The sequence below is a fragment of the Pristiophorus japonicus genome, unplaced genomic scaffold (genome assembly GCF_044704955.1).
Source record: "Pristiophorus japonicus isolate sPriJap1 unplaced genomic scaffold, sPriJap1.hap1 HAP1_SCAFFOLD_207, whole genome shotgun sequence".
NCBI classification, from domain to species: domain Eukaryota; kingdom Metazoa; phylum Chordata; class Chondrichthyes; family Pristiophoridae; genus Pristiophorus; species Pristiophorus japonicus.
In genome coordinates this window covers 110,001-122,500 of record NW_027251767.1, presented here as the reverse complement: position 1 = coordinate 122,500, position 12,500 = coordinate 110,001, and the positions used below count along the sequence as shown (strand labels likewise).

The 12,500-nt window shown below is 49.6% G+C and overlaps 10 non-coding genes across 10 annotated transcripts in view; all 10 read right to left on the bottom strand.

The window, feature by feature from the left end:
- Positions 1-33, bottom strand: part of trnam-cau (transfer RNA methionine (anticodon CAU)) — a 73-nt gene extending 40 nt beyond the window's left edge. The window contains exon 1 of the tRNA in view: positions 1-33. This exon is cut by the window's left edge and continues 40 nt beyond it. This is a non-coding gene — a tRNA (tRNA-Met).
- Positions 34-1,263: 1,230 nt separating this feature from the next.
- Positions 1,264-1,336, bottom strand: trnam-cau (transfer RNA methionine (anticodon CAU)). The gene has a single exon. It is a non-coding gene; the product is annotated as a tRNA-Met (tRNA).
- Positions 1,337-2,533: 1,197 nt separating this feature from the next.
- On the bottom strand, positions 2,534-2,606 carry trnam-cau (transfer RNA methionine (anticodon CAU)). Its single transcript has one exon. It is a non-coding gene; the product is annotated as a tRNA-Met (tRNA).
- Positions 2,607-3,836: 1,230 nt separating this feature from the next.
- Positions 3,837-3,909, bottom strand: trnam-cau (transfer RNA methionine (anticodon CAU)). Its single transcript has one exon. It is a non-coding gene; the product is annotated as a tRNA-Met (tRNA).
- Positions 3,910-5,104: 1,195 nt separating this feature from the next.
- Positions 5,105-5,177, bottom strand: trnam-cau (transfer RNA methionine (anticodon CAU)). The gene has a single exon. It is a non-coding gene; the product is annotated as a tRNA-Met (tRNA).
- A 1,197-nt stretch (positions 5,178-6,374) lies between these two features.
- trnam-cau (transfer RNA methionine (anticodon CAU)) lies at positions 6,375-6,447 on the bottom strand. Its single transcript has one exon. It is a non-coding gene; the product is annotated as a tRNA-Met (tRNA).
- A 1,194-nt stretch (positions 6,448-7,641) lies between these two features.
- Positions 7,642-7,714, bottom strand: trnam-cau (transfer RNA methionine (anticodon CAU)). The gene has a single exon. It is a non-coding gene; the product is annotated as a tRNA-Met (tRNA).
- A 1,230-nt stretch (positions 7,715-8,944) lies between these two features.
- On the bottom strand, positions 8,945-9,017 carry trnam-cau (transfer RNA methionine (anticodon CAU)). Its single transcript has one exon. It is a non-coding gene; the product is annotated as a tRNA-Met (tRNA).
- Positions 9,018-10,212: 1,195 nt separating this feature from the next.
- Positions 10,213-10,285, bottom strand: trnam-cau (transfer RNA methionine (anticodon CAU)). Its single transcript has one exon. It is a non-coding gene; the product is annotated as a tRNA-Met (tRNA).
- Positions 10,286-11,482: 1,197 nt separating this feature from the next.
- On the bottom strand, positions 11,483-11,555 carry trnam-cau (transfer RNA methionine (anticodon CAU)). Its single transcript has one exon. It is a non-coding gene; the product is annotated as a tRNA-Met (tRNA).
- Positions 11,556-12,500: the final 945 nt, after the last annotated feature.

Here is a 12,500-nt window from a genome sequence, read left to right as displayed (position 1 = left end):
AGACTAACGCGCTGCCTACTGCGCTAAGAAGGCACTTGCCTGGTTAGTAACTGAAGAGTGTGACCAACTATGTTCGCTTACGTGGCATTCAAAGCCAGAATGCAAAGGTTGCCAAAATGCTCGAGCCAGGTAGGAGCCGAACATGCAATCTTCTAATCCGTAGTCAGATGCGTTATCCATTGCGCCGCTGGCCCAGGCTGTGAAAAATAGCTGCGACATCAGCAAGTACACAGGACGAGCAGCATTAAAAGGCATGCGGCAGACAATCAGCAAAGATAGGCACCTCTGCCGCTTCCCTTCGATTGACAGGTGGGGAGCGGAGCAGTGCAGCAGAAAACAAAGCAAAGCAAAGTCGTCCTTAGCTGGTTGGTTGCACTCCGGCTTGAAGCAGTGAGCATTCTTTTGAAGTAAGTATGTGTGTGGTAAGTCGCAATTCGCTGAAGGCAGAGTTCTTAATATGATGAGCAGTTTACAGCTGAACATGTTGCAGCTGAGGCACAGGACAGTGCCTTCACCGTTTTGCATGAACACTTGCATGTGTGTGTCAGCAGGGAGTGCCTTTGAGAAGCAATGCATGGAAAGAGCCAGCATTTTCTTTCAGGCAAAGCCTCAGGCAATTGCACTTTCTTTCAGGCAAAGCCTCAGGCAATTGCACTTTCTTTCAGGCAAAGCCTCAGGCAATAGAAGTCATTTGTCCATCAGTCAGACAGGGCTCTCGCCTGCTCCCTCACGCTCGTGGCGGCTGCGACGTTGCGCTCAACTCGCTTCCCTTGCGCAGGCTCGAGCTCTTCTCGGCGTCTTTCACCATATCCATGGCTTCCAGTCCTGCCCTTGCTCGCCTGCTATTGCTCAGTAACGTCGATTGGAGCAAAGCATTGAAAGTGTTCAGGGAGCAGGCCAACCTGAAGCAAGAGATTTCTTCTGGTCGAGGAATAGCGAGGAGGCAAGTGATAAGGGGCTAGTCAGATGCAAACTGGGAGCTAATGCCAGACATAAATGGGGAATTAGCTCAAATGGTCGAGCGCTTGCTTTGCATGTGAGAGTTAGCGGGATCAATACCTGCATTCACCACTATCCTTTTGGCTCGGGTAATTGTTCAGAAACAAGAGTTGTGTCAGGTGTGGTGTGAGCCCATCTGCTTCTGAAGGTCACCGCAGGCTGAGGGACATCAAATCCTTTGATGTGCTATCGCAGCAAAACTTCCTGATTTTTGCATGAATGCAGCTGAAATGAAAGAAGGAGAAAAGTCTATGCAAGTATTAATGCCTTCTCTGAGGATTGAACTCAGGACCTTCAGATTATGAGACTGACGCGCTGCCGACTGCAGTAAGAAGGCACTTGCCTGGTTAGTAACTGAAGAGTGTGACCAACTATGTTCGCTTACGTGGCATTCAAAGCCAGAATGCAAAGATTGCCAAAATGCTCGAGCCAGGTAGGAGCCGAACATGCAATCTTCTAATCCGTAGTCAGATGCGTGATCCATTGCGCCGCTGGCCCAGGCTGTGAAAAATAGCTGCGACATCAGCAAGTGCACAGGACGAGCAGCATTAAAAGGCATGCGGCAGACAATCAGCAAAGATAGGCACCTCTGCCGCTTCCCTTCGATTGACAGGTGGGGAGCGGAGCAGTGCAGTAGAAAACAAAGCAAAGCAAAGTCGTCCTTAGGTGGTTGGTTGCACTCCGGCTTGAAGCAGTGAGCATTCTTTTAAAGTAAGTATGTGTGTGGTAAGTCGCAATTCGCTGAAGGCAGAGTTCTTAATATGATGAGCAGTTTACAGCTGAACATGTTGCAGCTGAGGCACAGGACAGTGCCTTCACCGTTTTGCTTGAACACTTGCATGTGTGTGTCAGCAGGGAGTGCCTTTGAGCAGCAATGCATGTAAAGAGCCAGCATTTTCTATCAGGCAAAGCCTCAGGCAATTGCACTTTCTTTCAGGCAAAGCCTCAGGCAATAGAAGTCATTTGTCCATCAGTCAGACAGGGCTCTCGCCTGCTCCCTCACGCTCGTGGCGGCTGCGACGTTGCGCTCAACTCACTTCCCTTGCGCAGGCTCGAGCTCTTCTCGGCGTCTTTCACCATATCCATGGCTTCCAGTCCTGCCCTTGCTCGCCTGCTATTGCTCAGTAACGTCGATTGGAGCAAAGCATTGAAAGTGTTCAGGGAGCAGGCCAACCTGAAGCAAGAGATTTCTGCTGGTCGTGGAACAGCGAGGAGGCAAGTGATAAGGGCTAGTCAGATGCAAACTGGGAGCTAATGCCAGCCATCAATGGGGAATTAGCTCAAATGGTAGAGTGCTTGCTTTGTATGTGAGAGTTAGCGGGATCAATACCTGCATTCACCACTATTCTTTTGGCTCGGGTAATTGTTCAGAAACAAGAGTTGTGTCAGGTGTGGTGTGAGCCCATCTGCTTCTGAAGGTCACCGCAGGCTGAGGGACATCAAATCCTTTGATGTGCTATCGCAGCAAAACTTCCTGATTTTTGCATGAATGCAGCTGAAATGAAAGAAGGAGAAAAGTCTATGCAAGTATTAATGCCTTTTCTGAGGATTGAACTCAGGACCTTCAGATTATGAGACTGACGCGCTGCCTACTGCGCTAAGAAGGCACTTGCCTGGTTAGTAACTGAAGAGTGTGACCAACTATGTTCGCTTACGTGGCATTCAAAGCCAGAATGCAAAGATTGCCAAAATGCTCGAGCCAGGTAGGAGCCGAACATGCAATCTTCTAATCCGTAGTCAGATGCGTTATCCATTGCGCCGCTGGCCCAGGCTGTGAAAAATAGCTGCGACATCAGCAAGTACACAGGACGAGCAGCATTAAAAGGCATGCGGCAGACAATCAGCAAAGATAGGCACCTCTGCCGCTTCCCTTCGATTGACAGGTGGGGAGCGGAGCAGTGCAGTAGAAAACAAAGCAAAGCAAAGTCGTCCTTAGCTGGTTGGTTGCACTCCGGCTTGAAGCAGTGAGCATTCTTTTGAAGTAAGTATGTGTGTGGTAAGTCGCAATTCGCTGAAGGCAGAGTTCTTAATATGATGAGCAGTTTACAGCTGAACATGTTGCAGCTGAGGCACAGGACAGTGCCTTCACCGTTTTGCATGAACACTTGCATGTGTGTGTCAGCAGGGAGTGCCTTTGAGAAGCAATGCATGTAAAGAGCCAGCATTTTCTTTCAGGCAAAGCCTCAGGCAATTGCACTTTCTTTCAGGCAAAGCCTCAGGCAATTGCACTTTCTTTCAGGCAAAGCCTCAGGCAATAGAAGTCATTTGTCCATCAGTCAGACAGGGCTCTCGCCTGCTCCCTCACGCTCGTGGCGGCTGCGACGTTGCGCTCAACTCGCTTCCCTTGCGCAGGCTCGAGCTCTTCTCGGCGTCTTTCACCATATCCATGGCTTCCAGTCCTGCCCTTGCTCGCCTGCTATTGCTCAGTAACGTCGATTGGAGCAAAGCATTGAAAGTGTTCAGGGAGCAGGCCAACCTGAAGCAAGAGATTTCTTCTGGTCGAGGAATAGCGAGGAGGCAAGTGATAAGGGGCTAGTCAGATGCAAACTGGGAGCTAATGCCAGACATAAATGGGGAATTAGCTCAAATGGTAGAGCGCTTGCTTTGCATGTGAGAGTTAGCGGGATCAATACCTGCATTCACCACTATTCTTTTGGCTCGGGTAATTGTTCAGAAACAAGAGTTGTGTCAGGTGTGGTGTGAGCCCATCTGCTTCTGAAGGTCACCGCAGGCTGAGGGACATCAAATCCTTTGATGTGCTATCGCAGCAAAACTTCCTGATTTTTGCATGAATGCAGCTGAAATGAAAGAAGGAGAAAAGTCTATGCAAGTATTAATGCCTTCTCTGAGGATTGAACTCAGGACCTTCAGATTATGAGACTGACGCGCTGCCTACTGCGCTAAGAAGGCACTTGCCTGGTTAGTAACTGAAGAGTGTGACCAACTATGTTCGCTTACGTGGCATTCAAAGCCAGAATGCAAAGATTGCCAAAATGCTCGAGCCAGGTAGGAGCCGAACATGCAATCTTCTAATCCGTAGTCAGATGCGTTATCCATTGCGCCGCTGGCCCAGGCTGTGAAAAATAGCTGCGACATCAGCAAGTGCACAGGACGAGCAGCATTAAAAGGCATGCGGCAGACAATCAGCAAAGATAAGCACCTCTGCCGCTTCCCTTCGATTGACAGGTGGGGAGCGGAGCAGTGCAGTAGAAAACAAAGCAAAGCAAAGTCGTCCTTAGGTGGTTGGTTGCACTCCGGCTTGAAGCAGTGAGCATTCTTTTGAAGTAAGTATGTGTGTGGTAAGTCGCAATTCGCTGAAGGCAGAGTTCTTAATATGAGCAGTTTACAGCTGAACATGTTGCAGCTGAGGCACAGGACAGTGCCTTCACCGTTTTGCTTGAGCACTTGCATGTGTGTGTCAGCAGGGAGTGCCTTTGAGCAGCAATGCATGTAAAGAGCCAGCATTTTCTTTCAGGCAAAGCCTCAGGCAATTGCACTTTCTTTCAGGCAAAGCCTCAGGCAATAGAAGTCATTTGTCCATCAGTCAGACAGGGCTCTCGCCTGCTCCCTCACGCTCGTGGCGGCTGCGACGTTGCGCTCAACTCGCTTCCCTTGCGCAGGCTCGAGCTCTTCTCGGCGTCTTTCACCATATCCATGGCTTCCAGTCCTGCCCTTGCTCGCCTGCTATTGCTCAGTAACGTCGATTGGAGCAAAGCATTGAAAGTGTTCAGGGAGCAGGCCAACCTGAAGCAAGAGATTTCTTCTGGTCGAGGAATAGCGAGGAGGCAAGTGATAAGGGGCTAGTCAGATGCAAACTGGGAGCTAATGCCAGACATAAATGGGGAATTAGCTCAAATGGTCGAGCGCTTGCTTTGCATGTGAGAGTTAGCGGGATCAATACCTGCATTCACCACTATCCTTTTGGCTCGGGTAATTGTTCAGAAACAAGAGTTGTGTCAGGTGTGGTGTGAGCCCATCTGCTTCTGAAGGTCACCGCAGGCTGAGGGACATCAAATCCTTTGATGTGCTATCGCAGCAAAACTTCCTGATTTTTGCATGAATGCAGCTGAAATGAAAGAAGGAGAAAAGTCTATGCAAGTATTAATGCCTTCTCTGAGGATTGAACTCAGGACCTTCAGATTATGAGACTGACGCGCTGCCGACTGCAGTAAGAAGGCACTTGCCTGGTTAGTAACTGAAGAGTGTGACCAACTATGTTCGCTTACGTGGCATTCAAAGCCAGAATGCAAAGATTGCCAAAATGCTCGAGCCAGGTAGGAGCCGAACATGCAATCTTCTAATCCGTAGTCAGATGCGTGATCCATTGCGCCGCTGGCCCAGGCTGTGAAAAATAGCTGCGACATCAGCAAGTGCACAGGACGAGCAGCATTAAAAGGCATGCGGCAGACAATCAGCAAAGATAGGCACCTCTGCCGCTTCCCTTCGATTGACAGGTGGGGAGCGGAGCAGTGCAGTAGAAAACAAAGCAAAGCAAAGTCGTCCTTAGGTGGTTGGTTGCACTCCGGCTTGAAGCAGTGAGCATTCTTTTGAAGTAAGTATGTGTGTGGTAAGTCGCAATTCGCTGAAGGCAGAGTTCTTAATATGATGAGCAGTTTACAGCTGAACATGTTGCAGCTGAGGCACAGGACAGTGCCTTCACCGTTTTGCTTGAACACTTGCATGTGTGTGTCAGCAGGGAGTGCCTTTGAGCAGCAATGCATGTAAAGAGCCAGCATTTTCTATCAGGCAAAGCCTCAGGCAATTGCACTTTCTTTCAGGCAAAGCCTCAGGCAATAGAAGTCATTTGTCCATCAGTCAGACAGGGCTCTCGCCTGCTCCCTCACGCTCGTGGCGGCTGCGACGTTGCGCTCAACTCGCTTCCCTTGCGCAGGCTCGAGCTCTTCTCGGCGTCTTTCACCATATCCATGGCTTCCAGTCCTGCCCTTGCTCGCCTGCTATTGCTCAGTAACGTCGATTGGAGCAAAGCATTGAAAGTGTTCAGGGAGCAGGCCAACCTGAAGCAAGAGATTTCTGCTGGTCGTGGAACAGCGAGGAGGCAAGTGATAAGGGCTAGTCAGATGCAAACTGGGAGCTAATGCCAGCCATCAATGGGGAATTAGCTCAAATGGTAGAGTGCTTGCTTTGTATGTGAGAGTTAGCGGGATCAATACCTGCATTCACCACTATTCTTTTGGCTCGGGGAATTGTTCAGAAACAAGAGTTGTGTCAGGTGTGGTGTGAGCCCATCTGCTTCTGAAGGTCACCGCAGGCTGAGGGACATCAAATCCTTTGATGTGCTATCGCAGCAAAACTTCCTGATTTTTGCATGAATGCAGCTGAAATGAAAGAAGGAGAAAAGTCTATGCAAGTATTAATGCCTTTTCTGAGGATTGAACTCAGGACCTTCAGATTATGAGACTGACGCGCTGCCTACTGCGCTAAGAAGGCACTTGCCTGGTTAGTAACTGAAGAGTGTGACCAACTATGTTCGCTTACGTGGCATTCAAAGCCAGAATGCAAAGATTGCCAAAATGCTCGAGCCAGGTAGGAGCCGAACATGCAATCTTCTAATCCGTAGTCAGATGCGTTATCCATTGCGCCGCTGGCCCAGGCTGTGAAAAATAGCTGCGACATCAGCAAGTACACAGGACGAGCAGCATTAAAAGGCATGCGGCAGACAATCAGCAAAGATAGGCACCTCTGCCGCTTCCCTTCGATTGACAGGTGGGGAGCGGAGCAGTGCAGTAGAAAACAAAGCAAAGCAAAGTCGTCCTTAGGTGGTTGGTTGCACTCCGGCTTGAAGCAGTGAGCATTCTTTTGAAGTAAGTATGTGTGTGGTAAGTCGCAATTCGCTGAAGGCAGAGTTCTTAATATGAGCAGTTTACAGCTGAACATGTTGCAGCTGAGGCACAGGACAGTGCCTTCACCGTTTTGCTTGAGCACTTGCATGTGTGTGTCAGCAGGGAGTGCCTTTGAGCAGCAATGCATGTAAAGAGCCAGCATTTTCTTTCAGGCAAAGCCTCAGGCAATTGCACTTTCTTTCAGGCAAAGCCTCAGGCAATAGAAGTCATTTGTCCATCAGTCAGACAGGGCTCTCGCCTGCTCCCTCACGCTCGTGGCGGCTGCGACGTTGCGCTCAACTCGCTTCCCTTGCGCAGGCTCGAGCTCTTCTCGGCGTCTTTCACCATATCCATGGCTTCCAGTCCTGCCCTTGCTCGCCTGCTATTGCTCAGTAACGTCGATCGGAGCAAAGCATTGAAAGTGTTCAGGGAGCAGGCCAACCTGAAGCAAGAGATTTCTGCTGGTCGTGGAACAGCGAGGAGGCAAGTGATAAGGGCTAGTCAGATGCAAACTGGGAGCTAATGCCAGCCATCAATGGGGAATTAGCTCAAATGGTAGAGTGCTTGCTTTGTATGTGAGAGTTAGCGGGATCAATACCTGCATTCACCACTATTCTTTTGGCTCGGGTAATTGTTCAGAAACAAGAGTTGTGTCAGGTGTGGTGTGAGCCCATCTGCTTCTGAAGGTCACCGCAGGCTGAGGGACATCAAATCCTTTGATGTGCTATCGCAGCAAAACTTCCTGATTTTTGCATGAATGCAGCTGAAATGAAAGAAGGAGAAAAGTCTATGCAAGTATTAATGCCTTCTCTGAGGATTGAACTCAGGACCTTCAGATTATGAGACTGACGCGCTGCCGACTGCAGTAAGAAGGCACTTGCCTGGTTAGTAACTGAAGAGTGTGACCAACTATGTTCGCTTACGTGGCATTCAAAGCCAGAATGCAAAGATTGCCAAAATGCTCGAGCCAGGTAGGAGCCGAACATGCAATCTTCTAATCCGTAGTCAGATGCGTGATCCATTGCGCCGCTGGCCCAGGCTGTGAAAAATAGCTGCGACATCAGCAAGTGCACAGGACGAGCAGCATTAAAAGGCATGCGGCAGACAATCAGCAAAGATAGGCACCTCTGCCGCTTCCCTTCGATTGACAGGTGGGGAGCGGAGCAGTGCAGTAGAAAACAAAGCAAAGCAAAGTCGTCCTTAGGTGGTTGGTTGCACTCCGGCTTGAAGCAGTGAGCATTCTTTTGAAGTAAGTATGTGTGTGGTAAGTCGCAATTCGCTGAAGGCAGAGTTCTTAATATGATGAGCAGTTTACAGCTGAACATGTTGCAGCTGAGGCACAGGACAGTGCCTTCACCGTTTTGCTTGAACACTTGCATGTGTGTGTCAGCAGGGAGTGCCTTTGAGCAGCAATGCATGTAAAGAGCCAGCATTTTCTATCAGGCAAAGCCTCAGGCAATTGCACTTTCTTTCAGGCAAAGCCTCAGGCAATTGCACTTTCTTTCAGGCAAAGCCTCAGGCAATAGAAGTCATTTGTCCATCAGTCAGACAGGGCTCTCGCCTGCTCCCTCACGCTCGTGGCGGCTGCGACGTTGCGCTCAACTCGCTTCCCTTGCGCAGGCTCGAGCTCTTCTCGGCGTCTTTCACCATATCCATGGCTTCCAGTCCTGCCCTTGCTCGCCTGCTATTGCTCAGTAACGTCGATTGGAGCAAAGCATTGAAAGTGTTCAGGGAGCAGGCCAACCTGAAGCAAGAGATTTCTTCTGGTCGAGGAATAGCGAGGAGGCAAGTGATAAGGGGCTAGTCAGATGCAAACTGGGAGCTAATGCCAGACATAAATGGGGAATTAGCTCAAATGGTCGAGCGCTTGCTTTGCATGTGAGAGTTAGCGGGATCAATACCTGCATTCACCACTATCCTTTTGGCTCGGGTAATTGTTCAGAAACAAGAGTTGTGTCAGGTGTGGTGTGAGCCCATCTGCTTCTGAAGGTCACCGCAGGCTGAGGGACATCAAATCCTTTGATGTGCTATCGCAGCAAAACTTCCTGATTTTTGCATGAATGCAGCTGAAATGAAAGAAGGAGAAAAGTCTATGCAAGTATTAATGCCTTCTCTGAGGATTGAACTCAGGACCTTCAGATTATGAGACTGACGCGCTGCCGACTGCAGTAAGAAGGCACTTGCCTGGTTAGTAACTGAAGAGTGTGACCAACTATGTTCGCTTACGTGGCATTCAAAGCCAGAATGCAAAGATTGCCAAAATGCTCGAGCCAGGTAGGAGCCGAACATGCAATCTTCTAATCCGTAGTCAGATGCGTGATCCATTGCGCCGCTGGCCCAGGCTGTGAAAAATAGCTGCGACATCAGCAAGTACACAGGACGAGCAGCATTAAAAGGCATGCGGCAGACAATCAGCAAAGATAGGCACCTCTGCCGCTTCCCTTCGATTGACAGGTGGGGAGCGGAGCAGTGCAGTAGAAAACAAAGCAAAGCAAAGTCGTCCTTAGGTGGTTGGTTGCACTCCGGCTTGAAGCAGTGAGCATTCTTTTGAAGTAAGTATGTGTGTGGTAAGTCGCAATTCGCTGAAGGCAGAGTTCTTAATATGAGCAGTTTACAGCTGAACATGTTGCAGCTGAGGCACAGGACAGTGCCTTCACCGTTTTGCTTGAGCACTTGCATGTGTGTGTCAGCAGGGAGTGCCTTTGAGCAGCAATGCATGTAAAGAGCCAGCATTTTCTTTCAGGCAAAGCCTCAGGCAATTGCACTTTCTTTCAGGCAAAGCCTCAGGCAATAGAAGTCATTTGTCCATCAGTCAGACAGGGCTCTCGCCTGCTCCCTCACGCTCGTGGCGGCTGCGACGTTGCGCTCAACTCGCTTCCCTTGCGCAGGCTCGAGCTCTTCTCGGCGTCTTTCACCATATCCATGGCTTCCAGTCCTGCCCTTGCTCGCCTGCTATTGCTCAGTAACGTCGATTGGAGCAAAGCATTGAAAGTGTTCAGGGAGCAGGCCAACCTGAAGCAAGAGATTTCTTCTGGTCGAGGAATAGCGAGGAGGCAAGTGATAAGGGGCTAGTCAGATGCAAACTGGGAGCTAATGCCAGACATAAATGGGGAATTAGCTCAAATGGTCGAGCGCTTGCTTTGCATGTGAGAGTTAGCGGGATCAATACCTGCATTCACCACTATCCTTTTGGCTCGGGTAATTGTTCAGAAACAAGAGTTGTGTCAGGTGTGGTGTGAGCCCATCTGCTTCTGAAGGTCACCGCAGGCTGAGGGACATCAAATCCTTTGATGTGCTATCGCAGCAAAACTTCCTGATTTTTGCATGAATGCAGCTGAAATGAAAGAAGGAGAAAAGTCTATGCAAGTATTAATGCCTTCTCTGAGGATTGAACTCAGGACCTTCAGATTATGAGACTGACGCGCTGCCGACTGCAGTAAGAAGGCACTTGCCTGGTTAGTAACTGAAGAGTGTGACCAACTATGTTCGCTTACGTGGCATTCAAAGCCAGAATGCAAAGATTGCCAAAATGCTCGAGCCAGGTAGGAGCCGAACATGCAATCTTCTAATCCGTAGTCAGATGCGTGATCCATTGCGCCGCTGGCCCAGGCTGTGAAAAATAGCTGCGACATCAGCAAGTGCACAGGACGAGCAGCATTAAAAGGCATGCGGCAGACAATCAGCAAAGATAGGCACCTCTGCCGCTTCCCTTCGATTGACAGGTGGGGAGCGGAGCAGTGCAGTAGAAAACAAAGCAAAGCAAAGTCGTCCTTAGGTGGTTGGTTGCACTCCGGCTTGAAGCAGTGAGCATTCTTTTGAAGTAAGTATGTGTGTGGTAAGTCGCAATTCGCTGAAGGCAGAGTTCTTAATATGATGAGCAGTTTACAGCTGAACATGTTGCAGCTGAGGCACAGGACAGTGCCTTCACCGTTTTGCTTGAACACTTGCATGTGTGTGTCAGCAGGGAGTGCCTTTGAGCAGCAATGCATGTAAAGAGCAAGCATTTTCTATCAGGCAAAGCCTCAGGCAATTGCACTTTCTTTCAGGCAAAGCCTCAGGCAATAGAAGTCATTTGTCCATCAGTCAGACAGGGCTCTCGCCTGCTCCCTCACGCTCGTGGCGGCTGCGACGTTGCGCTCAACTCACTTCCCTTGCGCAGGCTCGAGCTCTTCTCGGCGTCTTTCACCATATCCATGGCTTCCAGTCCTGCCCTTGCTCGCCTGCTATTGCTCAGTAACGTCGATTGGAGCAAAGCATTGAAAGTGTTCAGGGAGCAGGCCAACCTGAAGCAAGAGATTTCTGCTGGTCGTGGAACAGCGAGGAGGCAAGTGATAAGGGCTAGTCAGATGCAAACTGGGAGCTAATGCCAGCCATCAATGGGGAATTAGCTCAAATGGTAGAGTGCTTGCTTTGTATGTGAGAGTTAGCGGGATCAATACCTGCATTCACCACTATTCTTTTGGCTCGGGTAATTGTTCAGAAACAAGAGTTGTGTCAGGTGTGGTGTGAGCCCATCTGCTTCTGAAGGTCACCGCAGGCTGAGGGACATCAAATCCTTTGATGTGCTATCGCAGCAAAACTTCCTGATTTTTGCATGAATGCAGCTGAAATGAAAGAAGGAGAAAAGTCTATGCAAGTATTAATGCCTTCTCTGAGGATTGAACTCAGGACCTTCAGATTATGAGACTGACGCGCTGCCTACTGCGCTAAGAAGGCACTTGCCTGGTTAGTAACTGAAGAGTGTGACCAACTATGTTCGCTTACGTGGCATTCAAAGCCAGAATGCAAAGATTGCCAAAATGCTCGAGCCAGGTAGGAGCCGAACATGCAATCTTCTAATCCGTAGTCAGATGCGTTATCCATTGCGCCGCTGGCCCAGGCTGTGAAAAATAGCTGCGACATCAGCAAGTACACAGGACGAGCAGCATTAAAAGGCATGCGGCAGACAATCAGCAAAGATAGGCACCTCTGCCGCTTCCCTTCGATTGACAGGTGGGGAGCGGAGCAGTGCAGTAGAAAACAAAGCAAAGCAAAGTCGTCCTTAGCTGGTTGGTTGCACTCCGGCTTGAAGCAGTGAGCATTCTTTTGAAGTAAGTATGTGTGTGGTAAGTCGCAATTCGCTGAAGGCAGAGTTCTTAATATGATGAGCAGTTTACAGCTGAACATGTTGCAGCTGAGGCACAGGACAGTGCCTTCACCGTTTTGCATGAACACTTGCATGTGTGTGTCAGCAGGGAGTGCCTTTGAGAAGCAATGCATGTAAAGAGCCAGCATTTTCTTTCAGGCAAAGCCTCAGGCAATTGCACTTTCTTTCAGGCAAAGCCTCAGGCAATTGCACTTTCTTTCAGGCAAAGCCTCAGGCAATAGAAGTCATTTGTCCATCAGTCAGACAGGGCTCTCGCCTGCTCCCTCACGCTCGTGGCGGCTGCGACGTTGCGCTCAACTCGCTTCCCTTGCGCAGGCTCGAGCTCTTCTCGGCGTCTTTCACCATATCCATGGCTTCCAGTCCTGCCCTTGCTCGCCTGCTATTGCTCAGTAACGTCGATTGGAGCAAAGCATTGAAAGTGTTCAGGGAGCAGGCCAACCTGAAGCAAGAGATTTCTTCTGGTCGAGGAATGGCGAGGAGGCAAGTGATAAGGGGCTAGTCAGATGCAAACTGGG